Genomic DNA, 17,350 nt, shown 5'->3' with positions numbered 1-17,350 from the left:
CATAAATGAGCTATAATTAGAGTATTTTTGATTCTTTCTCTTCCATTTTTTTTCCAGAAATAATCTTAAGTCTTCAGAAGCACAGGTGTGAACAGCTTTTCAACCCTGGGGTCAGGACATTTTGCTAAGGGAAGAGTGTTACACTATTTCAAAGCTGGTGCTATAACCACTGCAGTGATCGCATACCTCCTGTGTGGTTCAACCGTCTGAGCTGGTCAGTGATGTCTGGACATATTTTACATGACAGGGAGTTGGTGCACTGAACTTTTTCTAGCTTGTCAGGGTCATGTTTAAAAGTTACACAGTAAAACAGAACAGGAGGTGCCTATTCAGGGAGTGGCTGACCTAATGGAATTAAAAGAGTAAAAAAAGCGTTTATGAAAACAAAAATGTATGATAAATTGTATTCCTGAAGTATGCCACCAATACAGGTATCAGTAAGAGGATATGTAGATGTGTCTGCTGCTCAGCATGAGAACGAAAGAGGGTTAACAGTGTCCCCAAAGCGCTACTTTATAACAAGACTACAATAAACTCGAGGTAAAGACTGTTTGAAGGTGTGCCTTGGTGGCCCTCCAGGAAACAGTATCTTGCAGCATTTAAGCCCAGTAACACCAGATTACAGAACATACTTTGTATCTTAATTGTTTCTTTGCAATAAAAAGGCTGACAAACGGAACTGTGGTGGCTCACCCGTCTGAAGTTCTTTGGAAGGCCATTTTGATTCATCATCATTTTGATCTATTGATCATCTCTCCCCTAAGGACGTCCATCAGAATTTTATTCTCATTGTTAACCATAAAGAATGGAATTCCAATACCTTCCTGGTGAGTTAACAGGCTTGTTTAATTCCAGAGGCTCCGAATCAGGCACATAACATGCCGAGAGCAGTTGTCTCCTGCGCTGGGGCACTGGCCTGACCCTGTCGTATACCGAGGAGGTGACAGTATTCATTGGCTCTGAAGAGCGCTAGCAACCTAAACCCATCTTTGACAGAGAGGGCCTCAGCTCCTCGAGATCAAATGCTGTGGCTCTCCATGACGGCTCGTTGTTCACACCGTTACAAACATAGCTAGCATGTCTCCAACTGTAAACGTGGGTTTATTAGCAGTGAGGAGAAGTTATAGTGACATATAATTACACTCAGTATCAACCACATGTATATAAGCATCAAATGACTAAATCAGTGTGCAGTGAGGCATAGCCGAAAACTTAAAGCTGAAAAAAAAAAAAAAAGATACAACCTAGGTCTGAGAGAATCTCAGTTCCCCATTTGAAAATGCTTTGGCCCCTAGTATTTGAAGGGGGTATTTTACTTAAGTAACTTGGTTTTAATTTTGAAGGTAACAAGTGGTTGCAGGCTGAGCTTTTTTCCTGTGAGAATAGCTAATGAACAATGAAGTGCTTTTTAATTAAAGACAAAATAACTAACTGTACAATTTGTACTATGATACAACCAGTAAGCTTTGTATTGCCATCCTCCCCAAACAACAAAGTCCCTTTTTCTTCACATATATGGATTGTAATCCAGAGCTAATGATATGGGTAGAAATGTTCATGCCTTTGTGAGCCAAGGTTCCTAATGTGGTATTTACATGCATTTTCCTTTAAGCTTTCATCTGCCACTTTGATGAATTACCTAGCAAAAAGCTCTAAGGTGAGCTAGCTGCTCCAGCATCATGCTTGGGAAAGCAAGATGAAGTGCTAATGAGGTTAAAGGAAATGTAGTCAGCACCAATGTTAAACTCCCATGGGTTTGAATATCCACATAGCAAGACATTTTCACCTAAACAATCTCTGCTGGTTTCTGGCCTACTGAGCTACAACTTACTTGTTTCTTTTAAAAGTCTGCCAGAGAATTCATCAATTGTTAGGAAACAAGGGCAATGATCAGTAGAGCCATGGAAACTTGGGGAGGGGAGGGAGGGGATGTCAACATTTGCTAGATTTATAAACATTAATAAACCCCAAAAATCTGTCCTAGATCTTGTTTGAAAACTGTTCCTTCTGGGAAAAAGTCTTTAGCCTGAAACACTCGGGCATTGCCTAGCCTCTTCTTGAATGATGCATGGGGGCTGAGAGCATGTAGCTGCTCTGGGCAAGTCATTTTCAGTCACCTCACTCAGATTCTTTCAAAGTCTACAACACACCTAAAAATTGTCAGAGGAATTCACAGCCAACAGCCACAACATTCTCATACCAGCTGTTTATAATGCTTTGACAATATTGAAAGGAAGGGGGGAAAAAGGTATTGGCTGTAATACCATCTCATTGGGAGGCAGCAGTTGCACCAGAAATGTCATCTACTTAAGCCGTAATAATGAAGGCACAAGGGAGTTCTTTGGGTTTGATGACCAGCTGGGAGAAGTTGATGGCCTGAGAACAACCAGGGGCCATTAAGCCAGGAGAACATTAACTCCAAAGCAAGCTCTCTGTTACAGTAATTATTACAGCCACACTGGGGGGGAAAAAGCAAACCCATGACATTTAAGATATATCTTAGGGTGGCGATGCAACCTTTACTTCATGAACCTTGCTTCAAAATGCTCAGAAGAGGGATAGGGTGAGAGGTAGGTAATTTTATGGCATCTGTGTTAATAACCTGGAAATGCAACCTATCGTGCATGTAAGAGCTGCTGACGTTTATTGTACCCACTGTCAATAAGCAGCCACAGTTTCACATGTATCTGAACAATATATACAGCAGCACCCTGCATGACACGGCAGAGCATGTGGCTACTTCTGCAATGCAAGTCAGTCACACCAGTACTCAGGGCACTTCATATGTGTCAGCCAAACAAACTGCCTAAATTACCTCTCAGCTTCCAGGCACCTAAAAATGCATGGGGGGGCAGGGGAGGGAGAATAGAGGTTACAAGACAGCAAGCTCACAGTGCTAGAACCCCAGAAGATGGCAAAATCAGCAGGTACTTTTCCAGGATAGATGGACTATCCCAAGGGAATCGAGGAACCAGGTGAACCTTCCTAGGTTCTGGTAAACCCCGTAACAGCACCTTAGTGGCTGTAACAGGTGAGTGCAACCTTGCGCTGCTGTAGGTATCACAGGCCAAACTGACTCCTGGCAACTTTCACTCACATAGATTATAGCCCATCCAGTAAGTGCTGTTGCTAGATCACATGGATCTGGTTTGTTTAATACCAGCCAACAGCCAAACAGAAACAAAAAACAATGCCACAGTTGTTCCTGTATTTTCCAATTTGAGGCAATCTGCTCTGTTATTGACTTTAAAATCTATGTTGTCCAATGATAGAAAAATGTTATTTTCAGCCACTTCGTTGCTAAAGAAAAAAAAAAAAAATCAATGGGAAAATGTTATTCCTAATTCAAAATATGTTACTCTTAGATATAATTATGTTCTTTGTGATGAAATCAAATGATCAATTTTTTTTTCTTTGCTTAAAGAAGTCTTTAGGTTTTAAAGCCAAGATTTAGAAAACAAGACAATTCCCTCCAGCAAAATCAGGAATGCTAGAAAACACACTTTTTGCTAAACTGAGTACTTAATGACCTATTTTCAAGACCCCTGGGTTCAGATCACTCCATTATCAGTAGTATAAAAGTTTCCCTTCTATAAATAGAAAATAGAATATTTTATCTTGGCAATGATGATCTAGCCAACAAAAGTGAAAAGATTATGATCATCTTCTGGAGTGAAGAACAGCTCATTACTGAGAAAAAGACCACCTGTCAATTCATGAACACCAGCGTTCCTCATAGATAGATCTGGAAATACTACAGATTAATTCAAAGTGTATTGGGAGAGAGCAAGAGAGACCGAGAAAGGTTAAAGAATATCCACATTCTTTTTGGATGAATGACCTTTAACTAAGCATTTGAGACAAAGTGCAAAATATCAATAAGGTACTTGACAGCTATGTTTTCCTCTTGCACTGCAACGCCTCTACAGCATTTTGTTAGCCAGCACCACCGTGCTTGTCTTCTGTCTGATCTGGAGTGAAAAGCTATAGGGCTTCTTCACTCTGTATTAACTACCTGAACCGTATTACTGAACCAACAACCTCCTCTGCAAACTGGCTGCTGAAGTAAAAGCAGTGGTAGAAATAAGATGACCGATGCACAGGAAGGCAAAACTGTTCCAATTTTCAATTGAATTAATTTCGTATAGGGCTACATCAATGAGAAAACACAGATAAACACTACAAGAATGAGTCTTACTGGTTAAGGAGAAAGTGAGCTTATTCCAAGGCGGTCTAGCTTTCTCTTTTTGTTATAAAGCAGATAATTTCATCGGCAGGAGTTTCACATCTCCCCTGCCTGGTGCCCGTTGTGCCTGGCCTAAGCACAGCAGCTAGCTTTTGACACTCACTGTGTGTTACCTCAATATTTGCTTTTTATGTTCCTTGCCTTGTGTACAGAACTTAATCAGCATTTCATATGTGATGTTAATGAACCCTGTTTCACCCCATGTTCAATGTAGTTTATTATTTGTGGCTTGTTCCTGATTGCTGGGTCATCAGCCACTGGCAACAACATCGAGTAATTAGTGCATTGCCAGTAATAAATATTTTGTTGTGGCAGCTTCAGTTCTAACTTTTTACATTCTTGTAGCTTTGAGGTTTGTCACAAGCTGCTGGCTCAGGACCACTGCTCCGCTAGGGCTAGCTGCTCCTTCCCAGTTCTCCTCTCCCAGAGGCTTCAAGGACAATCCTGTCACAACAGGCACCCCAACCTCTGCAGGAGCTGCGGACACCCCCAGCTCATTGCTGGCCCATCATAAATGGCTGCTGGAGCTCCTGTGAGCCCCTGTCACTTGGCACCGCTCCAGATGTAAAGCTTCTCTTGCTGTTATGCCCAACCCTCATGAGAAAGCTGTATTGTTTCTATTGGTGTGCCTCTTTCCTTCCTATTTTCCCCTAGAACCCTGACAACTGTAAGGCCAAATTTGCTTTTTTGGGGGAAATTTCCAACAATCACCTTAAAGTAGAACAGAAACCCTGACACTTCTGTAAGTCAATGCAGCAAGCCGTGGGGCTCAAGCTGTCTCATTAGTGAAGTACAGCTGTGCACTTCGGAAGTGATTTCCACAATACAAGTACTCTAGGAGACATGATCCTGTGAAAATAATGCAAGTTCCCTGATTATTTTTGCTTTGTAATATACTGATGTTGGAACAGTTTTCATAATAATATGAAAAGAACCAAAAATGAAAAGACATAGCAGCACAAGCAAGTATCTACCTGACATACTACGTTTAGGTAACGCTTCTGTGTACAAAAAGCTGGAACAAAACCCCAGACAAACACTTAAAAGCACGAAGAGAGTTTTGAACCTCAACCAACTTCAGCTTGCTGTGGCACACACCCTTTTGAAGTCTCTGGGACTTTTGATTTTGTGGTGCAAAGTTCTCATCTAAGAGATGATTTTGCTTTGACCATGACATTTTCACATGTAGGTTCAGACAGGGAGTGTAGCTTAATTGCTATACTCTGCATGCCATCTCAGATTTTCCCCTCAAGTTTCATAAATTTTCATTCTTTAACCCTTATGCTAGCAGGTACAGAGAGCTCTTAAAGAGGGGAGCAAAAATCCTTTCAGCAAATATATTTATAATTTTTGTTGAACTAGACTTTTGGAACATTAGAGAATCTGACGTGAAAACAAACTGCACTAGCCACTGAACTAAAAGCAGTGATTGCCTTGAAAACTGTATCCCAATGACTGTTATCACACAAGTAAACAGAAAGGGTTAGGAGATACCACTTGCCCAACATTGTTAATCCTTATGCAAATTCAAATAACAAACATTTGCAGCAAAACTCTGCAATTCAAAAAAGGCTTGGCAAGTCTGTTCCTAAAGATAAATGCATGTCTGTTTAAAAAGATAAAAGATAAATGAATTTCTTACTACTTCTCTTTGTTTCTTGCGCTGTGGAGCTTGAATATGCAAATGTGGAAACATTAGCATTTTCATTTCTCATTGATTCTTTGGAGTTAATTATATAACTGGACCCTGCCTTCAGATATTTGGTAAGCAGAAACAGTGAAATAGCCAGACTTCAGCAACTCCAATCATCACACTAGCGATCACAGCACCCTAGGTTTTATTTCTCCAAGGAACGGAATATTTTTGTTTTCCATGACACTATACTGATGGGCATCTGCAAAACCTGTAGTAAAAATATAATACTTCCATTTTCAAAATGTCCTTAGACATATCTAATTTGATTTCAAAATATGAAGCTATAATATGAGAAGAAAAACAAAAAACAAGTGCACTCCATAAAGCTTTCACTGGGATAATTTTCTTAGAAAAAGTACCGTTAAGCACATTAGTCAACCAAGAGTCTTCTGCTTGTGTGAAGTGTTTTCCGGCACATTAACTCTTTTTCAGGGGACTGCCTGCTATTCAAAGCTTCCATCAGATTAATTAAAATATGTCTCCTCTCACTGGAAAGAAAAGGCATGAGTTTGGTTACAGGACATTGATCACCTATAGAAACCATGCCTTTTCTAGTTACATGAAATACAAGCAGAAGCAGCACAGGAGACTCAACAACAACATAACCTTTAGTATGTGGAGCACAATTCTTTTCTTATTTGGAAGCATGATTACCAGGTGCTGATGTTTTCCCCTAAGCCACCTGAAGTAAATATAAGGTGCAACCTTGCAAACTGTCAGCACATATAAAGCTAAGATTTAAAGAGTAGTTTCCATCCTGCATCCTATAAATGCGTCCCATGAGGAAGATTAGTATCAATCATAGGCTTATTGGAGAGGGAGATCGGATACAATGATAACCTGAAGCTATCAGCTAGAGTAATGGCCTAAGAAGAAAAAGCAATCAGAGAAAGAAAAGAGTATCCTCAATGAAAGACAGAACTGGAAAATCAGGCAGGAATGTATCATGTTGATGAACATGAGCTGTTATACAAGAGAGCGAATCATATGAACAATATACAGGCTCTAAAGAAATGGTTATTGCCTAATGTTTATCTTAAAAGGAGTGCAAATAGACATCCATATTACATCAAACCGCTGTACTTTTGTTCTGCAGCTAAAGTTCTTGCACTAAAAAGCAATAAAGCCACAAGCGTGGTATCTTAACTATGCAAACTGTTAGCACTGAAGTGTCAGAAAAACGGGAATTATTTCAACAGTCTATCAAAAAGGTATTGGACAGTTTGGATTTTTGCTTCGGAAAGTTTTCACATCAACTTCTCTCATCTGCTTCGGTATGTTTTGGCAATTCGTTCCAGTTTAAATGCTTCATGGAAATACGCCCTCAGCTGCCATCGCTGCACCTGTCATGTCTGTGCAAGATTTTTTTTGAACTTCAAGTTTTACAAGGTCACTTTTATTATCTTTAAAGCCAGGCATCACTGATCCTTAAAGTCTGTGCCTAAGTTTTCAAATTCAAGCACTTGTTTCTGTGACATGATTTGGCTCCTCCAAATGCATCTGAACTCCCACTGACTTAATATCGCTACAAAGAAATAATGTGATAGGAATTACAAGGTCACAGGCAAGTCTTCCCAATGGCATCCAGTACTGAGGTCACTTCAGCACAGCACGCTGAGTCCCTAGAACAGGCCAGATGAAATTTAAGATCAAACGTCTGATTAGAAAGTTACAGACCCCATAGAGGATTTTCTCTAAAATATATTTTGTCTTCTATTTCTCCATCTTGCTGAAGTCGACTGAAATAAAGTAAGGCTCCACATTGCTTTGAAAGATCTTTGTTCAAAAATTTTCTTCAAAGGTCTTTGTTTCAAAAACTGTCAAAAATGTTCAGCCTCACAGTGTTCTCTACGGCCTTGCAATTGTCATGTGGCTAGGTCCATGTAATCTTCATCATCTTACTTTATATTAACCCAGACTGCTCTATATGATTTTACTTTTGTCCCTCTTGAGTTAACACCACATCAGAAATTAGGCAATGAAAACAGATTTAAAAAATAACTTTTTTTTTCCCCCCCCAGAAGATACTGCATCTGAGTTTAAAATGTTTTCCTGAGGGTGTATGAGATTCAGCAGTACACAAAGCTGTACCATCTCCACAGGAGGATCCCAAGGTAGCCTCCATAATCACTGGCATATCGACCCTACAGACAGATGCTGGAAACAGGTACTGGCAGCAAAACTGGTCAAAACATCCATTTCATTCAATAGCTATAGGATGCAGAAAGTCACTGAGAATTTCTGCCATACACATACATAGAGAAGAAAAAGAGAGTGTGTTTTGGGCTAAAAATATTTGTATATTCGGTTTTGGACTAAAACCAGATGAAAACATTTTGAAGATAGGTGTTTAAAAATCTGTATCTCTATCTGCAGCTACGTATTGCTATAATTGTAACTGGTTTTGGACTACAACTAAATTTGAAAAATAATCCTTTGAATTCAGAGGTCAGCTTTTTGAGGTTTTAGGGGTTTTTTTAAAGGGTCTCAAGCATTCCAAACAGCCTCTCCAATTGTTTACTGTTATCACAGTCCTGATCAGGAGAAAAAAAATAAACAAATAAAAATGTTTATCTGATCAGGATGTAAACACTTGGTGGATGGAAACATTTAGCACTGAAATGCACCTGGCAACATGGCATTGCTTCTCAAAAAGATGCTCTTCAGTTTATAGCAGGACACTTAAACTATCTTCTGAGTAAGTTAGGGGGTAAATAAGTTTGGGTGAAAAGGATGAAGGTAACTGGGATCTCTGGAGGAACCAGAGAAAAAGGAAGCTCTCTCTCAGAGGAAGGTACCCTGAGCCACAGGGCAAATTGGAAGAGAGAGTCCTTGAAAAACGGAGCCAGGGAAGAGCTGATAGCAAGTCAGCTAGTTACAGGGAGAGAAGGGTTTTGACCTTGCTAGAAGTAGAGTTAAGTCTATTTCCATACCTGTGTATTTCACAGACATTTTTAACTGTGCCATCTCTTGTGGCTGTGGCACATAAATGCTTTTATTTGTGTTTTACCATTGGCTGACATGAGTGAGGTACGATTCCCAGGCACCTGGCTAACACTCTTCAGTAATATTCCTTGCGTAAAGATGTAGCTTATCTGTAACTGGGGAAATGACATAACTCAAACCCACAGTTGCCCAATGCATTTGGTCAAGGAATTGAAAGTGTAGAAGGGTGTGCCACAGAGAGGATGCAAGAGGTAGGTTTAAGAATGAGATACCACAGAAATCAGGAAAAGGGGGATCACCTTTTAGTAAGCAGGAACAGAGACAAAAGTTTTCTGCAAAGAGTGAAATGCAGAGTACTAGAGTTCAGGGGATTTGTGCGTATTTACTTTATACACTATCTGCTTTTTGGTTTACATTACTGGTCCTAAATTGTACCCCAGGGATGTGATGTGTGTCTCATTTGAAGTGCATTTTACATGGTAGTGACACTGAACAATACCCGCACACTTCTTCCTGGGTGGGGGGACAGTATATTTCACTGGCTTACTCCTTTGCATTCCACAATGGGAACAGGAAGCAAAGAGAAGTAAAAACAAGGCAGCGGGGGAAAAAAAAAAAAAAATAAATAGGTGGATGCCATTGTTTTCTTTAGTGACACTGAATGTACACAAAATACAGCCCAAAATGCTACAGTAAGATGGATGGTGGCGGTGGTGGTGGTAGTAATGGAAGAATGAAAAGAAGATGGCAGCATGACCAAGAAGTGCTAGGCTGCAGAAGTTTTCCAAGGTATCTCTTCATCTTTCATTGTTTCAAATCACCATTACATAATGCCTTGACATCTAACTGATACCTGTCAGCAGGAAATTTTCACTTCTTTAACCAGTGTTTGCTTTTCAGGTCTCTGTGCAATGCCTGGCTGCAACCCATGGTTCCCATTTCATGGGAACAAACCTTTTAGTTTTAGAAAACTAAAACTAGAAAACTTCTTTTTAGAAAAGAAGCCAGTTTCTTCAGAGCAATAGGCATATTCTAAAGTAGTTTTTCTACACTAGACATGCAAGTCATCTTTCCAGCTTTACTGCCCCAAATAATGCCTGTCCACCTAAACAGCATTTTTGACAAACCTAGACCTCTCTAGAACCACAGTTTCAACTGTAGGAAGAGCGACAGAGTATTATCTTGTAGGGGAGAAACACTGAAGTGCCAACAGTTTTTTAAATGCTAGTCTTTCAGCAAAGAATTAAAAAAAGACCAGCTACTCATCAGGTGTAACTGCTTCACTCCACTGAAAAAAGATGTGACCAGGTGGTTCATCCCATCTTTACTGCAGCACTTGTGTTGCCCTTGGGGGCTGCTTCACCCTGCAGCAGAACGGGCCAGGAGACTGCCTGCAGCTGCCCAGAGCCCGCCGCGCGGCTGGCAGGGCGAGCTGGTACCAGCCTTCCTGCTGCCCACGCACCCACACAGATCCGGTGGCTCTCGGGAGCTGCCTGATGTTCACCACTCCTGGCACACCCTTAGAGCCCAGCAGTCTGTTCACCTTACCACGTGCACCCTGCGCAGGTGTAACGTCTGACCCCTGCAGCATTCGCACCAGGGCTCTGCGCAGCGTCCCCATACCTGCGCTGTCCTCTCCAGTCCCCCACCATGTCCACACAAGGCCACCTGCAGCCCCACTGGCCTTCACGCTGATCTCACAAGGCCGGCGTGCTGTAACAAACACATCTGTGGAGGGCAGGGCAGGGCAGAAGGGACACTGGGTGCAGGAGAGGCAAACATGGTGACAATCTGCCAGGACATGGCATGAAAGCATAATCCTGACTCGGCCTGCCCGATCACAGGCACAGTGAGACCCCGAGGGTCCAAACTGCTTGCAAGTGAGAGCCCTTGAGGACAGCTAGCATCCTGACATCCTAAAAAACAGTGTGAATGAAGTGGGAATTTCACCTTCAGCATGGCAGTGTCTGCACTGTGTCAGGCCTGCCTACTTCCCAGATTTGCACATCTAAGGAGAAAATAGCACATCCTCCCAGGAGGAACCATTGCTCCCGTTAGCACAGTACAGCCAGGAGGAGCCTCCTTCAAACCCACATTTGAAGAAACAAGTGGCCAAACTCCACTGATGTGTCAGCATTTAATTACAGCTGGAGTGTGGTTCAGCTTTTTCCCTGTCATGTGTTCTGCTTCCCAAAACACAAAAAGTAGCAACAGTGCAAGATTCCTACCCTTCAAAAATAATGACACTACAACCCTACTATTATAATGAAACAGAAATTAATCACATTTGGTAGAACAGGACAGGTTCTGAAGACTTAGCTGGTTTCCTTTTTAATTATTGTGTAACATTGTGAATACAGCAAAAATCTTCTTTTTAACATGCTAAACGCACTGGGTTTTTTTTTTTTGCTTTAACAGACTGCAATGCATTCATTCAATTAAAAAACCAGTTATTAAAATAGCTTATTTTGGTCCAATATGTATTTGTTTAGCATGTGGATGGTTTCACATCAGAAATGAGATATTTTTTTTTTCAATCAGTATTGAGCAATAGACACCTGGGAAAGCAATAAAAAGAACAGATCGATGTATTTTCAAAAGAAAGCTTGTTAATGCAAAAACAGTCCTGTCACAACTACATTATTTTTGAATATTCACCATTTCCAAGGGAATCAATCCCTATCCCCAAAGCTAAAGAGTACATTACCTTTTTTGACAAGAACAAAATAACACAACCACAGAAACTGGAATGCATGCAGAAAACTCACAGCAAGTATGAACTACCCTCTAGCCAACAGTGATATGAAGAAACAACTCCTGTGGGGCGGTGGCACCATCCCCTCCAGCTGTGTGCCTAGGGGCATGGCTGGCCCTGTGAGTGGAGGGTGGGTCTGCCCAACCAGGCAGAGCACTGGGGAGAAAGAACTTGTAATTTCCAGCTCCTGAGCAGCCTTATACAGGAATCAGGCAAAGATTTTGGCAGATGCAGAAAAAGAAGTGTAGGCATCCACTTGAAATTCAAATGAGGAAACAACGAGTTGGTTTATGTGCTTTCAGGGTTAGGCAGCAGCTAAGCAAAGATTTTTTTAAACTGCAATTTTACATTTAGGTTTAAGAGTAAAGCTTTTAATTGGGTTAAGTCCCGCTTTACACGGCAAAGCTCTTCATGGGATCTAACTCTGTGTTCCTGTATTAAATGAAAGTCCTAGGGAACCTCTTCTTCGTAGCCACGTACCTGATTCATCGCTCTTTGGAAGGCTACAATAAATCTGTCATGGAAGCCTGCTAATTGCTAGTAAATCACCAGAGTTGGAAGTGTCACGAGCATATCCAAAAAGAGTAAAAGTGAAGACCCAAACACTGAAGGAGCTCTGGGGTGAAATTCTGTCACTTTACACATGATCCTGTAATCTATGTGAAAATAAATGACGTATAATGATTACTAAATTTGAAATCAAATCTTCACATGGGGACAATTCAATAAGGTTAGGTGATTATAGGACTATGCAGCAGCATCAATTATGGAGCCAGAAACAGTCTCACGCCCCTCAGAGGCTACAAAAACTCTGCACTGCTTTATTCACCAACATCAGAGGACATTCACTTTCATCAAATAGTCTGGGGGGTTCTCGTTTGGAAGAAAAAAAAAAAAGAAAAAATGGAGGGCATGAGCCCAAGAATTACTGGCAACGATCCTAACCTATCATCTGAGCTACCATTTACTCTGCCAATTGATGGGAAATGAAGTGTGATCAATTCTAGTCCACTGTCATTGTTCCCATTGACTGATCTACCAAATCCTCGATTGAATAGTTAAGATATCAGTATTTGCCATTTTGCACAATGCTCACAAGACAAAGCCCTGAAGTTTTCATAAAATGGACAATTACCATGCTATCCGTAACTTTACATTTTTTTTCACATATATGACTAAGCCTTGATATTGCCAAAATATGGAATAAAAACATAACGGTACATAAGAAGTAGTCAAATCCAGAAGCATGAAATCTAGAGGTCAGTGCAACCCCTGAAGTAATACAACATACATTTTTAATGTTACAGGTGGATAACAAACCATATCAGAAAGGATTAAACCTGTGCTCCTCAATTTACAATAGTTCACTTTAAGTAGCAACCTGTCCATTTTCCATTCTTAGTATCAGTGGAAACAGTGCTAACTCAGGTACTCGGTGGTGACCGACAGCAATGCTGACATTTTAATAGCAGCTGCTGTTTAAGAGCACTATCACCGTCCTATGAGTCTTAAATAAAGATTTAATCTACTTTGCATGCAGTAGAGCTCTGCAGACCAGGTAATCTGCTGTTAGGGCACATGAAAAGGTGGGGGGTTCTTTTTACTCCCATCACCCAGTCCCATACTGGGTGTTTAACAAGCAGTTCCAAAACCATAACTTAAACTAGGTGAGGCACTGCCCGACATGATACTTTACATCACAGTCCTAAGTCTGAACTGCTAGCAAACAGGGACACTACATTTACTTTTCTATCTCAGACGGAAAATGGTGTTAACTGAAAATACAAGTAAAATTCAGTGCAAAAATGACACAACTTGTAAATCGGGCCCTTTATAAACTACCTTGGCACTTCTACGTTTAGTTCACACACATGGATGTAGTTCCCAAATATTCAGGTGCCATAGTAGTATCTAAAGACACCACTTCTCCCAAACCATTCTTGCCATGGCTTTGGGTGCACTCACCACCTTTCCCCTTAATTCTCCTATCTATTCCCCTATTATCTGCCAATGATGAGTAAAACCAGAAAGGGAAATGTACACACTGAAAATGCAAATGCATCATCTAAAATGCAGGAGAGCGCTAGTGGCTTACAAGGCAGAAACGACAAACCATGTGAAAGAGAAAATAACCTACTCCACATCATGGATGACTAATTCCTTCCCATGCTACATTGTAATAAATCCTAGCCTAGCACAAGAACTGGAAAGCTCTTTCCCAGAGCTAAAATGTATGCCCTGCTTAGTGCTCACTTTAGTGTGCGTAAATGGAAGACATTTGTGGCTTGCCAGGTAGTGGCACCTCAGATAATCCAGAGAAAACAGATCCATCTTTCCTTCTGGGCTCGCAGCAGGTTAAAAGCATAATGCCATAGCTTGGTATCCACAAAGGGCTTCCTTTGAACACCACACCAATGCTATCCTAGGTCTTTATTTTTCAATTGGCAGAAAAAATCATACAATCATACCAGTCCGATCGTAGTGCTGGCTGGCTGATTGTTTTTTCGATCCCTGTGCTCGACAGGTGTGTGTAATAGCTGGGACATGCTGCAGTATGTCTAATGGCTGCTGCTGTAGTGCAGTAGTTTGCATAACACTTTGAAGTGAATGTTTCTTAAGAGAGGAAATCTGCATTACAGAGGCAGCACTTGTATCACAGACAAACTATATATTCAAGTTCAATGCGTATCTTTTTTATGTCGAACCAGCTTTCTTGTGCAACTCTCCATCAATGGGATTTTCAAATTAGGGAAATGACACCGGTTGGACTGATCGCCACCTTGAATTGCTTCAATAGTATTTGCCTATGAAGTATAAGCTATGCAAGCTCTGTGCAGTGTGCAGACTCTTACTATGGAATGTGAATTACATATATATTTACTATTTGCAGATGAATATAGTCTGAAGCAATCTGGTTCAGTGCATTTTGCACACTGGAGCAGCTTTCTCTCCTGTGTTCTGTGTGATGCCTTTTAACCTATTTGAAGACCAGCTACCCAACATTACCTCACAATATTTTACAACATGCTTGTCCCTTCTGAGTGAAAGACCAGAATGACCAACCCAAGCCCACGGACAGACAAAACATTAACACACCATCTCCATCAGAAATAACTGCATACGTCCTGCGTTACCTATGGCAATTTGGATCTTAGTAGTTTGTCGGCCTCTCTCTTCAAGAACATAAAACCTTACCTGTGGTTTTCTACAGGGCTCAGCTCTGGTGAGTATTAATTAAGTATCATGAGTATCACAGGAGAAAAATGCCTCCTTTCTCCCTGCTAGCAAGACCAGTAGCAGGGGATATAAAATATAAAATAAAATATTCTACCCTTTCCAGATTAGCCCAAAGCACAAACAAGTACTAGCATTCTCTTTGTTCTTCTTACCCAGAGCAAATGCTACATCAAGTTCAAGACAGACAGTTGCATCTTGAGCAAATTGGCTCCAGGAATCAATCAGCTTAATCTCATCCAAGAAGAGGTGGGATGTCTAGACTTTTACATTTGTGGAAATGGTTACTAGGCATTCAGTAATAATGACAACATGATGGGCTGACAAGACTTTGTTTTCCTCTGAGACTGGAAAATTCTGATTCTGCTTGGCAATAAACATAAGTTATTTACAGTATAAAGATTTGGTAGATACCATGCAGTCTACTGCACATGGGTATACCATAATTGTGCACTATATATGCATTGATAAAATTAATAGAACTGCAGACAGAATATTTCTATCTTGAATAATTTTCCACATATTAACCATTCATCTTAGTACCATGCCTTTTCTTATCTGATTATTTTGTTAAGCATTGGTAGGGGGTTTTATTCACCTAAAGCTTACTGAATGAAGGAAAACTTGCAGCTGTTTAGCAGGTTAGTTAAAAAGTCGATAAAGAAGCCTCAGTATTGCATAAGATGCCAACACCCTCTAAAATAGCATTTACTAAATGGATTTTCACAAGCAGTAATTTCTATTTACTAAAGCTGTAAATGCAGTCTTGCAATATCTGAAAGAATTAAACATTCTCTGTGAAAATTAGCCATACACCATCACAGGAGGCTCCCCTTTATCCAGCATCAGTTAAATTTTGCTGTCTCCTAAGTAAGAGATTAAATTACCCCTTTACAACTCTGTTTCCAACTGCCTAACACACTTCAGCAAGCTTTCAAAGGCAGGCTGGCATCACTGAGTTCTCTCTTAAGTCCAGGCTGCTTCCTTTGCACCAAGCTTCTCCACTCACTATTTTTTCCATGATTTTCCTTTCTTTCATAGTTGCTTACTCCCCAGTATATCTTTATTTTCTAGGCTAAAATCTTTATGCCACCTATGTGTCACTGCAGTAACACAGCATAAATGAAGCACGTATCGTAAATTAAGAATGCATTTGAAACATCCCTGAAATTCATTTTGAAGGATGAAGGGAGCACATCAAAAAACAAGGATGTCAATGTGAATTTTAGGATGTTACAGGCACACTAGAGATTTCAATTTTTTTTCTATTTCTTTTGTATTTGCTATTGGCATAAGGTTACCAGAGATTTTGTATGGACAAACTGCAGCCTATGGACTGTTTATAATGTTTTCTGTATGTATTCATCACTTGTTAAAAGCATATAGCTGTTACTTTAATAAAGCATATTTTGGTAACTTCAATATATTTACAAGTACAGGGTCTACATCCTGGTTTGTTGTTGTTGTCCGTGTGTCCCCCCCCCCCCGGGGTCTTGGGAATATAGTGACAGTTGCTTTAACTTAAACCTGCAAATCTGTGGACCTTAGTAGACAACCTTCCATCTAGTGACCACTTAAAGCTTTTCTTGACTCAGGCATCACCAACTGAGAAGGATGAATTACTGCATACAGTAGTCTTAGACTGATGATCTGTTTACTCTTCTTACCATACTGCCAATAGTTACAATTTCATTATATATGTCACAATATTGCATATTTTTTCTTAAATCTCCAGCTCCTGGAGTGATGGGATTAGAAGAGAATAAATTTCTCAGAGTCACTGAGAAACTGGAAAGTATAATGTTAAGTACACAACGAAACTTCAAAAGCAAGGGAAAAAATAAACTACAAATATAATATCAGTATTTATAGCGTACATTTTTTAAACCAATACATTAATTGGACATACTTTCTGATTGTTTGACTGATTGTCCACAGCTATGATATCTAGGGAATGCGTGAGGAATGGTCACATATGCTCACTTCAGACTTCTGTAGTTATCACGTTGAGATACTGCTGCTTAATCTGTATCTACTCCCTACCGAGAAGTTCTGAGTAGTCCTAACTGGGATGTGTAGTATCATATTCTCCTCTATAATCCTGTTAGTGTCAGGATTCCCACCAGGGGTTTGAAGAACAGCGCTTCAGGTGCTCTGCCTCCAGCTAACGAAGCCCAACATTTCCTCTGCCTCAGTTTAATACATCCTCCCCAAAATCAATTCTGCAGCAAAACCTGAGAAGTTCCTGTATACACAAAGCTTCTGCAGGGTAACATGCCTTCATCATCACAGCAATTCCTCTCCGCATGGCCACCCCACTGCTGGCTCCATCCCTGTACTGCAGGACATGCCACGTGTTTCACTGAGTCGATTCCTGCTCCCTCCCTCTCAAACAGGTGCACTGGAACCTCTATTTACTTTACTCTTCCCACTTCATCAAAAGACTTTATTGTGCTGCTTCCCCTCTGCTTCC

The 17,350-nt window shown here is 40.6% G+C and overlaps 1 protein-coding gene and 1 long non-coding RNA gene across 5 annotated transcripts in view; one reads left to right on the top strand and one right to left on the bottom strand.

The window, feature by feature from the left end:
• Positions 1–17,350, bottom strand: part of ST6GALNAC5 (ST6 N-acetylgalactosaminide alpha-2,6-sialyltransferase 5) — a 74,054-nt gene that overhangs the window by 16,017 nt on the left and 40,687 nt on the right. The gene's annotated exons all lie outside the window — the stretch shown is intronic.
• Positions 7,885–16,313, top strand: LOC119155616. 2 transcript variants are annotated; one of them, XR_005106769.1, is made up of 4 exons: positions 7,885–8,109; positions 9,567–9,677; positions 14,534–14,866; positions 15,037–16,313. It is a non-coding gene; the product is annotated as an uncharacterized LOC119155616 (long non-coding RNA). The 2 variants fall into 2 exon arrangements; XR_005106770.1 differs by lacking the exon at positions 9,567–9,677.

Source organism: Falco rusticolus, chromosome 11 (genome assembly GCF_015220075.1).
Source record: "Falco rusticolus isolate bFalRus1 chromosome 11, bFalRus1.pri, whole genome shotgun sequence".
Taxonomy (NCBI): domain Eukaryota; kingdom Metazoa; phylum Chordata; class Aves; order Falconiformes; family Falconidae; genus Falco; species Falco rusticolus.
Note: the sequence above shows the minus strand (reverse complement) of the source record. Positions and strands in the feature narration are given on the sequence as shown.